The 15,011-nt window shown below is 44.7% G+C and overlaps 1 pseudogene; it reads right to left on the bottom strand.

The window, feature by feature from the left end:
* Positions 1–1,628: 1,628 nt before the first annotated feature.
* Positions 1,629–7,245, bottom strand: LOC150064919 (vinculin pseudogene; annotated as a pseudogene).
* Between the last annotated feature and the right edge of the window lie 7,766 nt (positions 7,246–15,011).

The following is a 15,011-nucleotide window of genomic DNA, read 5'->3' as shown; positions in this document are numbered from 1 at the left end:
GCGTAGGAAGGAGCCATTTGGTTCTGGGTTTGGGAATAAATATAATTTTATGTGCAGGGGAATACTTAGCAATGAGAGTGCAAGAAAAAGGAAAAGTTACCTTCCATCTGACTTTGCCTAAAAGAAAACTACTATGGTGGTAGTTAAAATAAACTCATTAGTCTCTGAACAATTGTATTTAGGAGAGAAACTCATTATTCTCCTGAAGAATTGTAGGGACTCGGCTTTTACTTGGTAGAAGGGAGGTAGGAACTGGAGAGCATTTCTCATCGATTATCTACAGCAGCACCAGAATTCTAGTCTGTAAATACCACTTTTCCTTAGATAGAAAGTGTCCTTCAAAAAAGGATACCTTTCCATTAAATGCTCTTGGAGACCACGTACTAATTCTTAGGGCTGAATTTCAAAAGGAGAAAGAATCTTCTAAAATGGTAAGACAGTTAGGAATGGTGGTGTGCACCTGTAGTCCCAGCTATTTGGGGGGCTAACTCAGGAGGATCACTTGAGTACAAGAGTTCAAGACCAGCACTGGCAACATAAGAACCCCAATCTCAAAAAAAAAATTACTGACAAGCACACACCTAGGTATCTTTAAAAGCTTATTTAGTAAGGGATAATAGAAGACAACAAAGGCCTAACATCAAATACCATGATTTGATTAAAAATTAAATGCAGCATTTCAGCTCAGGAAAAAAAAAAGAAAAGAAAAAACAGTTATGAGCTGTGAACAGTAAAGCCTAGCACAGGCCTCTGCAGGCAGTGACAAAGCATAGAGCCCCGGGAGTGGCCCCCTGGGAGGATGGGCACAACCACACCCTTCGCTCCTCTGCCCCTCCAGTGGCAGAGAGCACCAGACACGCAGTGTTTGTGGGACAGTTACCTCGGAAGGAGATGGGATTGGAAGTTTCCCTACTATAGACACTGCTCTGGGACTTGGTTTTAAAAAAAAGCAAAAAACAGAACCATGTGATTCTGGGATTTCCTCCTGACTTGGATATTATTTTAGTGGGAAACTAGAAGGATTAAATGTGGAGAGATAGGAAATGAATCTGGGGTATATATGCCAGACTCCTCAACAGGCCACTTTTTCCTGCAGCAGTGAAACCAACTTTAGAAAAGGATGAAGGCAGCACAGCCTAAGAAAAATAGGCGAGGTCAGCAGCAACACAGAAAACCTAAAACAATTTCTGGACGCACAATGATTTTCTTAACTGACTTGCTTGGGCCCTAGGTCTTGGGAATTTACAGAGGAAAATGAGAGCCAGTGAATGGGAGACATAAGGAAATGTCCCACAATGAGTAGGGACAGAGCAGGGTTTCTGGCTAGTGTTCATCCTTAGATTCTGAGTTTACATGAAATTCATAGGCTAGAACAGTCTGCCTATTGGGAGAGTGTGTGCACAACTACAACTGTGTTTGGGAATACAAGGTATATGTGGAAACATGTTTCAAAGTGTGCATGGCAAAAGCATACAAATGTTTTCTAATATAAAGAGGGCCCCTATTTCTTTCTGAAGTACCAGGCTAGGATGTGGCTTTCTATCCCCAGCCTTTCTGGATGACTTCTGGAACTCAGATTATTCTCTTCTTTAGTTGGGATTTCTGTACAGCCAGGTTTGGTTAGGTGCCTACTGGTACCAGGGAGTTTTTCTGACCCAGCGCAGTGTAAATCCAGCATCTGTTCGGATTTTGATTGAAGCAGCCTCTGCCTCTTGCACAGTCTCCTTCACAGACTGCATGAGGTTCTGGGCATTGTGAAGCAGCATCTCTGTGGCCTGCTCAGACTTCTCGTCACTGATGTTGGTCCAGCCCAACATGGTGGCCTTCACTGTGGACAGGATTTTCAGCTGGGTACTTATAGTTGGGATTCGCTCACATACCTGTAAGAGATTGGTTCTAATCCGCTTATCTGTGCACTGCTTGGCAACCTCCTTGGCCAACCAGGTGACCTCATCTGAGGCCTTGGCGATGTCCTTGGCACACTGGATGAGTGCCCGCTTGGTACCATTGCCCCCTCTTACCAGCCGAGACATTTCAGCCATCAGTAGAGCCATGTGCTTGGCTGCTGCAATGATGTCATTGCCCTTGCTGGACCATTTACCAGCTTCATCATGGAGCTGTCTGGCGGCCATCATCATTGGCTGGTTAATCACCTCCCCAGCTTTCTGCTCGGGGAACTCTTCATCCTTTTCCTCTGGAGGTGGGGGTCTGGGTGGAGGGACTTCACCCTCAGGCAGTGGTGGTTTGGGAGGAGCAAGTTCATCTGTTAGACGGAGCTGTTCAAGGTCTGGTGGAGGCGGTGGGAAGTCAGGTTCCTGAGGTTGGAACGCTTCTCTGACCTTGGCCACAGCTCCCAGGATCCGATATCCTGAATCCAGGAAGCTCTTTTGCAGGCCAGGGTCAGAGATGTTTCCAGCCACAGCCTTGGCATCCATCACCATCGGAGAGATTGTTTTGCTCAGTTCATCAGAGGCAGCTTTGACAGCCTCACGGAACTTGGGATCCTCAGAGCTTTCCACCTCCCTCTTAGCAACCAGCAGGATTCGGTTCGCCCGATGAGCAATACTGGTTGCTCCAGCGACCAGCATCTGTGGCTGAATGTTGGCCATGGCTACCTTACACTTGTCCAGGTCCTTCTTGATGGCTTCTTCAGAAGCATCCAAGAGAGATTTGGTATCAATCGCTTTGTCAACCAGCCCTGTCATTTTTTCAACATTATCAATCCACTGGTTCTTCATAGTCTCAAAATGTTCATAAGCAGCTTGTTTTCCAGGGTTCCTAAGTAAGATGCGAGCAGCAGATACAACCTGGGGTGTGAGTTCTCGGGCTGTCTTCACTGATGCCTGAATGCCTTCCACTGTTGATTTATTAGCAGTACCAACAGCAGCTGCCTTCTCTGCTGTGGCTCCAAGCCTTCCTGAATGGTTCTCAAAGTTCGATGCTCTCTCATCAAATACCTCTTCCCTATTAGGAGTATCAGGAGGGGCAGTAGCTGCCACTGCCAAAAGCTTGATGGGAGTTGTGGTATCACTGAAAATATCTGACACTTCCTGAGTCATGGATTCCTGCATCTGGGCTTTCAGATCCTTTAAAGAGTCTTGAAGCTGTGATGCAAGTGCTCTGGCCTGAGGACTCTCCCCTTCCCCTCGAGAAGCCAGGTCAGCCAGCTGAGCTGTCAGCTGATCCACGTGGTCACACTTAGCCAGAAGATCTTGGCGATAAGGTCCCATCATCACATTAGCCAGACGATGCCCTTCAGCTACAAGCCCCCGGATGGCAGCCTGACCGACTTCCTGGTCATCCACTGTGGGATTGTCAATCCACCGCTGGGCTTGCTCAATCTTGCCCTCCAGGTGGACAGCTGCCTTGGCAGGTCTGCTGTTGGCCACAGCCTTGCTGGTTTTGGTCTGCAGGTTCTGCAAGGCCGTAGCTACCTGTTTGGCCAGTGCTCTAGCTTCTGGTGAATCTCCTTTACCCTGTCTTCGTAAATCTGCTAATTTAGAAGTCAGAGCAGCTATTTCTCCAAGGGAACGCAGAATGTCATCTCTCTCTTTTGGATCATCACACAATTCGGCTATTTTCCAAGCTTCAGCCAAAGCCCCTCGAATCTGTTCTTCCCCTTCGGGTCCACCATTTGGATCTGCAAGCCAATTCTGAGCAGCATCGATCTTCTTCGCAATGCTCTGCTTCGAGTTTGTCATGGCTTCCAACTTGCGGGCTGCGTTTTCCACCTTTGCTGTGAGCACATCCAGTCCTTGCTCTATTCCTTGGTGATCCCATGTGGTTTTGGCTTTTTAAATTTTATCTCTCCTACTAGAAGTGTAGTGATTTGCGTATCACATTTTAATTGATGATGGCATACATTTATTTTACACTTAATACTGAGCTTCATCAAAATGGAGGCAATCCAATGAAGCCAAGTACATATAGCATATACAGTATGAATATGATAGAAAGCTAATTAGGCTTAGTAGTGTGGGGAATCTGGTAACGTCTGTATGTGTTTGTCTGTGTATAGTAAGGCTAGAAATCTGAGGCTCAAATGCTTGGCATTTGATTATGACTGGTTTTGTATCACTACACTTGACCCTCCACTTTCTTCCTTTTTACTGGTTAAGTATTTACCTGTCTCGGGTAGCTATGAACCCTAAACCTCTGAGTCTCCTGTGTATCTAGGATTATACCTATGAGCTACTGGCAACCAGGTGTATCAGCATGTGATTTCTTTCTTTTATTAAGTTCACCCCAATGTCAAAGGAAAATGTATCACTTACAGTTAGGACTACTCAGATAAGACACAGGAGGTTAACACATGGGTAACTTTAGTAATTCTTACCAACTTTCTCTATGATTTATATCATTTATATGAGTACTACATAATTTGCTCCTTTTAGCTCTAATTGTGGAAACATTTTAGTCACTTATAAACAAATTGATTCCTACTCTTAGGATTTGTGTTTGTTTATTTTGTTTGGCTTTGCTGTTTCGTTTTTTGTTTTTGTTTTTGTTTTTGCCAGTCATGGGGCTTGAACATGATGGCTTTCTCAAGGCCGTCTCCCCACCACTTAAGCCACAATACCACTTCTGGCTTTTACTATGTATGTGGTACCTATGAATCAAACCCAGGCCTTCGTGCATGGCGGGCAAGCACTCTACCACAAGGCCAAACTTCCGGATCTCTTTCTCTTGGTTTTATAAATTGTTAGCTATTTCAGGACAGGGTTTATTGAGGGTTAATTCTCCCCTGCTTATGGAAAACCTTTCTGATGTCCTCTGTTTTGTAAGGTTATCACTCGCCTGCAGCATGTGTGAATAACAGGTAGTTTTCTGTCGTGTTTTCGTGTATTTCTACCTCAATGCCAAGCCCTTTTCTGAACACATTTGAGTCCACATATGCTAGGCATAAATTGGTAAACTACCCTAGGCAGCTGGTCCTTTAAAGAATGAGCAAATGCCAGTGCTACAGCTGAAGGACCTTAAGAATGAGTTCCTCCTGAAAATGTAAGTTGGGTTCCTTCCCTTCCTCACTGACTCTCTATCCACTACCCACGTGGGATATGCATCTGTCCTCATTGGATACACAGCCTTGGGCTGTGACCCTGCAGCCTCCAGAACCATATGACAGACTTTTACTTTTCAAATACAGTTTTCTCACTCAGGTCTACTATTAGAGCAATGCAATTATCAAGACAACCACCATTTCCCCTCATGTTCCCACTATTCCCTAGCTTAGTAAATTCAACTGATTGGAACAAGTGGAGAATTACCATTTTGAAAAATGCATACAAGTATAATATTCATTTGATTTTCAACAGTCTGAATGAGTCTATAATATGACCATCTGATATTTAGAAGAAACTACCGTAATAATACAATTTTACTAATGGTTCTTTAGATCATCATTTGGGACTTAGTGACAGTTATTTTTTATTGTAATTAATAGAAGGGTTACTGGAGAAAGTAATGTAACTATTAGATACTTTCTGAGATTATTTCCAATAGTCTAAATTGAATAAGTTCGTATTTTGTCAAATTCTTTAGTTGACCTTCTGTGATAGCAGAAATGTTCTATACTGTACATCCTAGAAGTCTCATGTGACTTTAGGTTCTAGGAATGTGGCTAGTGGTAACTTTTCATTTGATCACATCTGAACCAATTGAAATGTACTGACACAGATATCTGTGTCTGGTGGCTATCATGTTAAATAACACAGATTGTTCCCTTTTCTGCATCTACCTGGGTAGCTCTTATTATCTCTTATGTATTTGTGACATGTCTTTGACAAACGAATGTGTAGAAAGATGGATGTTGGAGAGATGGATGAATGGTTGAGTGACATGGAAGGATAGGTGGAGGGATGGTTATGTGGGATGGATGGATGGATGAACACATGAATGAACATGTTCATTAACCTCAAATATACTTAACAAAACAGTAAGTGCCGAAATTAACATACAGTTTGCCTTTGGTTTTTTAGTTCTGTTTTTATTTTCATTTTTATTGTCGGTAATGTATAGATGGGTTACATAGTTCAATTTTTGGCAGTGCTGAGGACCTACCAGGGCCTGTGTATGCTGGGTGGTCTTTACCACACATCTCTGCCTCAGCCCATAGCACTGCTTCTTACCATCATATATCCATGCACAATATCTCATTGAAATTGAACAATTTGGGAATTCCTGCCGTATGGTGATTTGGGGTGCCGACCAACAGAACTTACTCTGCATTGGGAAAGACCTATCTGTTCATTCCAAACTACATGTTGGGCCTTACTGATTCTACACTCTGGGGCACACCCACTCAGCACAGGGCAGGGTGGGAGATGAGGCCTTGGGTTCCTTGACTGGAAACCTCCTTGCTCTGCTCTCTGGATAGTGGATGTGCTTGGGAGCTTTGGGAGGATGCCCTGTCTTCCCTGTCACGCTGCTCCCTTCTACACAAGGTAGGACCAGGCAAAGTTCAGTTCCTCAGGGCCCCTCAGGCCTATGGCCTTCCTTGTCCTATGTGAAGTGCAGAACCCCACATGGGTCCCTGTTGGGAGCCAGAGTGGAATCAAACTGAACCTTGATTTGCATCAGACAATGGCTTTATTGCCTTATTGTTTTCTGGCCTTATTCTGTTTAAATGACCTGAGAATTACCATATGAATGTAACACCTGGAAGTTCCCTGGGTCTGAAGAAGGGAAGAAGCTGGAGTGGAAAATAAACGGGGCAGTCTTTACCTGGACTGCAGACATCCCGGACCCGGTGTGTCTGTCTCTCTTCTATTTTTTCCTAGTCCTTGCCCCTTATTTCAGGAACCCCAATCTGCGAACCCTGGTTTGCTGCCGGCTGGCCCCGGCAGGTCCCCCTGGCCCTGGCCCCGGAGTGGGGGCCGTGGTAGCCAGGGTACTTCTCTACCACTGGAGCTCCCACTTGCCTGCTTTCCTTCCTTCTTGCTTGCTCATCTTTCTTAATTTTTCTCCAAAGACTATGTCACAGGCCCTGAGTTTAAGGACCAATAATCACACACACACACACACACACACACACACACACACACACACACACACACAAACACAGTGGCCAGGAGCATGCTGGATTCCTGTGATGTCTCAGATGACCAGAACATGTGGCCCAGGAAGCATGGCACGTCCTCGGCATAGAGGACCAATTTGTCTGTGCCTGACTCCTAACCTGGCTGGACCCCTCTGGTCACCTTGGACTCCTGTCCCGATTTTGGCCATCACCATGTGCTCACTCATGTCCCCAGGTGAGTCCTAGGTTTCCCCTAAAAAAAAAGGCTAAAATACCAGATGTATAGGCTTGGATGTCTGAAGATTACAATTAATAAACAGGCAGCAAATGCACCTGTAATCCTTGCTTCTTGAAAAGCTGAGATCTGAGCACTGGAATTCCAAGTCAACCTTGGCAATTATGTCAATAAAAACTCATCTCTCCGATTACCCATCAGAAAACAGTAAGTGGTGCTGTGACAGAAAGTGGTACAGCACTAGCCTTGTTTGAAAAAGCTCAGGAACAGGGTCCAGGCCTTGAGTTCAAGGCTGTTTTGACCATAAAGATATGAAGGTAGAACAGGGGGTAATAATGTGAAAATACTAACATAATGAATATGATGGGAAAATACTAGAATAATGAATATGTTATGAAAATACTAGATGAATATGATGTGAACATACTAATATAATGAATATGATTAGAATGAAAGAACAATGGGATGAAATATAGCTAAACTACTTCTAGAAGTATATTGTTAATGCCAACTTGTATCTAAAGGCATATGGCCATAAGAGATAAAACCACTAGAACAGGGAATGGGGCAGTAACGATGGAAACTGCCAGCATCCAGGCACACGGGATAGAGTAATTGCAAATGGCTAAGAACCAGACACCTTGCCATAGGAGAAAAGGTAAGAACCCAGCACACCCCTGGGCACAACTAATTGAAAAGAGACTTTTCTGGGCCCTAACCAAGCAAAATAAACAAGAAGGAGTTTGGGCCAGAGAGGAACAGCCAATGCCCAATATAACCAAAAGACCAAAAATGAGGGTCAGCAATTCTTCTGGCCTTAACCAAGACTGTGGTTTGAGGATCTTTGCTCTACAGGAGCTACTCTTGAGCCGAGAGGACTGATGAGGACTGATGGGGCCCCATAGCTCATACCATGACAGGACTGGGAACTGCATCTACCAACTGACTGGCAGGCCCTGTTTAACTTAGAAACTAAGAGATGTCAGAGTGGTGGGTCCAGCATGTGCACTGGATAGGCAGGCTAAAATTAGGCAAGTTAGGACTAGAATACAGGAACTGTGTTAATTCTGCTAAGCTATGTTAAATCAATAAACTGTTGGTGAATTATGTCCCCTTCTCAAGAGAAAGGCCCATAAAAAAACAGAAACAAAAACAGAAAATCATCAGAAGATGGTTGCTCAGGCCTGTAGTCGTAGCTACTCAGTAGGCTGAAGACTGGGATTGCAATTTGAGGCAGGCCAAGCAAAAAAGCCTCTGAGACTCTGATATCCAATTGACCAGAAACAAAGCAGGAAATTGCTGTGGGTCAGGGTGTAGAGTGGCAGCCTTGAGTGTAAATAGGTAAGGAAAACATGAGGCCCTGAGTTCAAATACCAGGCCTTGGGCAAAAAATAAAATAGAATACAAAACAGCCTTTTAATTGCCTGTAATATCTACCGTACTGTTGTCTCTGGGTTCCTTCCTTGACTGCTCAGCCACTAGTAGTCCAGTTTGCTTGTAGTAACTTTAGGGTATGGTGTTGAGAAGATGGTACCTTACCCATTATTTCTTAGCTTCAGATGCTCCCAACTTTGCTCTGTTGCTTGGTGCTCAGAGAGCCCTCCTCCAATCCAGGGCCTAGGAGAGACCTAGACCACAAGACCATAACAGCAAACATTAAACACAGCTTCCCTGGGTTAATAAGAATAGGTTGGCCCAGGGAACTCTGGGTGCTCTGGCCCAGAGCCATTTGTGAGCACAGGTATCTCTGGGCTAGCCAGACCCAGGCCTTTGAGGAGACAGAGACTTGGACTAGAAACAATGGGGCCCAAGGATTCTGGCAGATTTTAAAGCTCTGGAGGGGGAATAGAAAAGAAAACCCTCTTTTACTGAGGGAAGCTGAGTGATGGGGGAGGGAATGCAGAGAGGTCATAAAGCTACACGTTATAGGCAATTGAACAGCTATAAATTTTTAAAATTCAATTTACATTCTTTTATTTTTCTTACTGATTATAGAAAGATGATATGCAGCGGGATTATGTCAACAGTCAGGTCATGTGTATATTGATGTTGAAACAGTGGCATCCATTTCCTCACTATCTCCCAGTTTTTCCCTCTATCCCCACCCACAAGTTTTTGGTTTTTGCCAGTCCTGAGGCTTGCACTCAGGGTCTGAGCTTTGTCCCTGAGCCTCTCTGTGCTCAAGGCTAGTATTCTACACTTGAGCCACAGCATCACTTCCAGCTTTTCCTGAATTGTTATTGGAAATAAGAGTTCACAGACTTTCTTGCCAGTGATGGCTTTGAATCCTGATCCTCAGATCTCAGCCTCCTGAGAAGCCAGGATTATAGTTTAGAACCACTGGTGCCCAGCACCCACCTACAAGTTTTAGAGATTATTTTCAATATAATATCCAGAGAATACCACTGCTGCATTTCTCCCACCATTCCTCCCCCCATTCTTCCTAGGATATAGAATGAGAACACCGGATGAAAAGAAAGGGGAATAAAAAATGTGAGAGGCCAGTAGTTCACGCCTGTTATCTCAGCTGCACAGGAGACTGAGGACTGCAATTCCAAGTCTGCTCAAGCTGGAAAACCTTTCAGTTTCTAACATCCAATTAAACACTGGAAAATTGGAAGTAGCATTATGACTCAAAGTGGTGGGATGCCTGCCTTGAATGAAAAGCTTAGACAGAGGGCCCAGGCCTTGAGGTCAAGCATGCTGACATACGAGAAAAAAAAAGAGAAAGAGGAAAGGAAAAAAAAAGCAGCCTCTTGTCTCTTTTTCCTGGTGATCAGTTTGCTATTATTTTTTATGAAATCTTTGTGTGTGTGTGTGTGTGTGTGTGTGTCTCTGTGTGTGTGTGTGTGCCTCCATATGTGCATATGTACATGACTGTGTGTGTTCGTACTAGGGTTTTAAGCAGAGCCTTATGCTCTCCCTTAACTATTTCTACTTGAAGCAGAAAACTTATAAGCCAAAGCTCCACTTCTGTCTTTTTTACTGGAAGACTGGAGATAAGGTTCTCTTGGATTTGATTGCCCAGGCTGGCTCTGGACCTTGATTCTCACATCTCAGCTTCCTGTGTAGCTAAATTACAGGCGTGAGCCACCTTGTGCAGGACTAATTGAAAGTCCTTGTTATCTTCTTGGTTAATGAGAGGAAGAACCATATGGGCCCAGTTTTGAAATCAGAAACCCAGTATGAAACTGTCTGCACCATTATTGTACCTGAAACTGGGACTTTAGACTCCAGCCATCAAATCAAGGAGTCCTACCCACAAAAGGTCCAGCCACTCTCCTAGAGAAGCCAAATAAAGTGATATGGTGAAGTGTGAGTAAAGGATATTTAGTTTATAGCAGGCTTAGGAAGATAGCACTACTTCTTCAGCTGTCTTCAGAGGTACAGATATTGATTTTAGGTTAAATAGGGAGGCTTAGGGGAAGGCAGGGAGAAGAGCTTGCATACAAAAAATAGTCCCAAATCCCACGGTGGCCTGGTTGACCACTAGTGAGCTCAGACATTGTCCCTAGAAGAATTCCAGAGAAGTTGTTATCACTTGATTACAGGAACAAAACAGGGACCAAATTATCTCCTGAGATTTGGGCCATTGGTTTTCATCTGCTAAGACGCATCTTAAGGCTGTTGTTTCCACACAGGATGCTTCTCAGGGAGTCTTTATTTCCTCCTGGTGCCCAAAGGTGATTGTGAAAGAATGCAGCACAGAATAGTTGATATCCAGATAGGAGGCCATTCAGTGAATTCACAAAGCCTGGCAAAAACATCTAAAAGGTTGCATCTTACATACCAAGATCTGCTTTGGATCTAGTAAATCTGTTCCCTGTTCACTTGGATTTAGAGTTTGTGACTGAGTGTCACTGGGGACAACTGAGAGCACATGGAGGCTAGGACAGCTATTGGCCCACAGGCTCTGGAACAGAGAGGGACAGCAGCCACCACATCCAATCCCAAGAATCACACACATGCTCCCTGCAGTGTCTCTAGAACCTTCCAAAGACAGACCTTCAATACCTAGCATTTTGCCCTATGCTAAGGGGGTCCCCCTCTACTTTGGGCAAAGAAAACACAGCACCTGAGCACCGCACAGGGATCTGCCAGACCCACACACAGCTGACCTCTGCCTGCTGTCACTACCCTCCTCTCCATCATCCTTTTAGAGAGCATTTATAAAAATTTTTATTGCTTTTATAAAGCTGAGATACAAAGGTGTTAAGTTGCAAAAGTAGCTAGGATTATAGGCAAGACACATAGTATTTGTCTTGCTCTCTCCCTATTTATGATTTTGCTAATACTGATGCTTGAACTCAGGCCTTTGGCATTGTTCTTTTGCTTTATCTTTCAAGGGGAGTGTGCTTTAGTACTTGTGCCACAGTTCTACATGTGGTTTTTTGTGGTTGATTACATGTAAGTCTCATGGACTGGTGTTTCTACCTGGATTGGCTTCCAACCACAATCCTCAGATCTCAGCCCCCTGTGTAGTTAGGATTATTGATCCCTGGCACCCAGGAGAGCAAATATTGTCAGTGTAGCATGGATGAGCAGAAGGGAGAGCACCTCTTTCTCCCCTGGGCTGTTGTGTGGCCACCCCAGGAAGGTAGGCTAATGTGTGGTGTTCACCAGATGCCAGGGCAGCGGACTGCCCTGACTGCAGAAGCAGGGGGGCTTCTAGACAGTACATTTTGGCTACTGCACGTGGGAGTAGGTACTTCTGGCATGAAGAAGGTGGTGTCCCTGGCTGACGTTGCACACACAGTGGGGCTCATGAGGAACATCCCAGAGGATGATCCCACCCCAGTGTCCTCAGTGTTCAGGGGACACCCCACAAGAGGGTGTGCAGCAACAGAAACCCATAGCTCAATCAAGAGCCTGGTCAGAAAGCCACAGACAGGACTTCAGAGAAGCAAAGCTATGAGTGCCTATGTGGCAGTGCCCCCTGGGTTGGAACTTCCCTCCTCTGAGCCTCAGTTTCCAAATGTCCAATATGGATTTCCCCGTTGCCACATTGTAGTCTTTCTGAGGAAAACTACACGAGGTAGTCCTTGTTAAAACTTCAGATAGCCAGGTCGTTGTGTCTCTTGCCACTAATCCTAGCTACTCAGGAGGCTGAGATATGACGACTGTGACTGAAAGCTGGTACTGAGTCAGTGAGACTCTTATCTCCAAGAAACAACCAAAAATCTACAAGTGGATTTGTGGCTTTAGGCACAAAGAACAAAACTTGAACCAAAAAAAGTATAAGTTTAATGCCCGCCCCCTGAGTTCAAATCCCAGGACAGTCTCACAGGCAAATACAAACACACACACACACACACACACACACACACACACACACACACACACACACCCCAAAACATAACAAAAATTAAATAAAGCACAACACTCCCCACTACTATAATTGCCTACCACTAGTCCTCCTGCTATCTAGCTCCTCTGACTTTGGCCTCTCTCCAACCCCACTACCTGTGACAGGAGCTCCCCTTCCAACTGCCAACTTTGGCTCTTTGCAGCTGGCCAGACAGGCAAGACAATGGGTGATGAGTAACGCAAGAGGATTGTGTTAACAGCACAGTAATCAAAGTATGTCTAGTTCTTGGAATTAGCACATGAATAAAATCTTATTCTATCAATTGCATGCATTCTATGCAATTTTGTGTGAATAAACTGGTGGTTTGTGGTGCCTGTGTGCGAGAGTGCATGTGTGTGTGTGTGTGTGTGTGTGTGTGTGTGTGTGTGTGTGTGTGTGTGTATGTGTGATGATACTGGGTTTGAACTCACGGATTGCGTGCTGTTGCTTAGCTATTTTGTGCAAGGCTGATGCTCTATCACTTAAGCACAGGTCTACTTTTGATTTTTTTTTATGTGGTTTACTGCAGAAAAAAGTTTGATGGATTTCTCTGCCTTGATTGGCTTTGAATCTTGATCCTCTCAGCTCCACATACTAAGTAGCCAGGATTATAGGTGTCAGGTACTGGGGCTCAGATTTGGTCAGATGTTAGTAAATGCCAATCATGACTTTACCAAAGGCCAGTAGGAGTCTAAACGTGATACTTATGGGAAGGTTGTCTGAAAGGGACATTTCCAAGAAGTATTTGTGTGTTTATGTGTGCCTGGTGCTGGGGATCAAACCTAAGACCCAGCACTTGCTAAGCAGAGGCTGTGTCAGTGTACCACTGGGAAGCCTAAGTTAATATTGAAGTTGTATGAACTTCAGCGAAAAGGTGTTTTTTAACAGGCCCCACCGGAAGGTCACTCTGAACTAACTCTAAACCAGCAGAGATAGCAGTTTCAAAGAAAGTAATAAATTACAGCCTACTCCCAGTGATTTGAGGCCCCAGGATAAAATAACCATCGAAACATCCTGTGATAACCATTGAGATACCCTGGCCAGCTGCCCTTCAGCTGCCCTGCAGCTCGGCACATATCCCCTAGCACTAGCCAATCAATTAATAATACATCAACCCTGTGAGCTAACCCTATAGAAACCGTGTACAACAGGAAGTCAGGCCTCTCAATTCAGACCTGCTGTGTCAGTGTCGGTCTTGAGTCCAGGCTTGAGCTTGCAATAAGGACTCTTGTGCTCTTACATTGGATTCAGCTCCTTGGAGGAGACCCTGAAATCTGGACCGTATCTTCAGAATGAACAATTCAATTTTCAACAGAATTAACTTAGGTTTGGTCTACAGTCTAGACAGTAGCCATAAACCTAGAGTATCTTGCTATCTAATAGCTTCACTTGTGTCTAAGTATACTGTGCAAATAGGAACAGCAGCTAACATAACGAGCACTTGCTTGAGCCAACAGTTTCAAGGGCCTTGCAAATGGAATAGGATCTGTTACTGTCAACTGTTTATAGGAGAATTAGGGGCCCAGTGAATTTGACTGAGAGAGGCCAGCAGGGAAGACTGAGATCAAACATGGCAGTCTAGTTCCAGATCACAGGCTATTAACCACCACCCTGGTTTAGTTCTAGGTATATTTTATATTTTAAGTTTTTGTGTGTGTTTGTGCTAGTACTGGATGAATGTATTTTCCTTTAGCTGTTTTTGCTCAATGCTGGTGCTGTACGACGTGAGTCACAGCTTTCCTATCGCCCTTTCATGGTTTATTGGCAGTCAGGCTCTCAGGGTCGTCTCTCCGGGCTGGCTATCCACTGTGGTCTTCATAGCTGAGCCCACTGAGCAGCGGCCAGGAATCATGATATATTCTTGTGTCCCTCCGCTCAGTTCTTTGGGCTGCTGTATAAATTACTATTGTTGTCTTTTCACCTAACGAGAAACTTGCACAAAATTTAATTTTAAACAACAAATTTTCCCTCCTGAGTCCAGGTGCATCAGCTCCGGTGGGTTTGTGGTTCAGATAGACATGGCCGAGTCCAAGAACCACACTGCACACAACAGTCCAGGAAATGGCACAGAAATGGCGTCAGGACACCCAGATCACAAAGATACGCATCTCTGAAGGGGAGGACCCCAAGTTCCTGAGGAACATGCGTGTTCTAAGAAGCACAACAAGAAGGGTTTTAAGAAGATGAAGGCCAACGATGCCAAGGCCATGAGAACGTGGCCCAAGGCCATCAGACCCTGAGAAGCTCAAAGCAACAAACACAAGTTCCACAGCAGGCTACCAGCAAGCTCCAGCAACTTGCCTACATCGCCCACCCCAAGCTTGGGAATCACATCCATTCCTACATTTCCAAAGGTCTTAGGCTCACCTGGCCCAAGGCCAGGGCCCAGGCCTTGGCTAGGGCACAATCCA

This window comes from Megascapheus bottae, chromosome 3 (assembly GCF_031878675.1).
Source record: "Megascapheus bottae isolate mThoBot1 chromosome 3, mThoBot2.hap1, whole genome shotgun sequence".
Lineage (NCBI taxonomy): Eukaryota > Metazoa > Chordata > Mammalia > Rodentia > Geomyidae > Megascapheus > Megascapheus bottae.
This window is presented reverse-complemented; position numbering and strand designations above follow the sequence as displayed.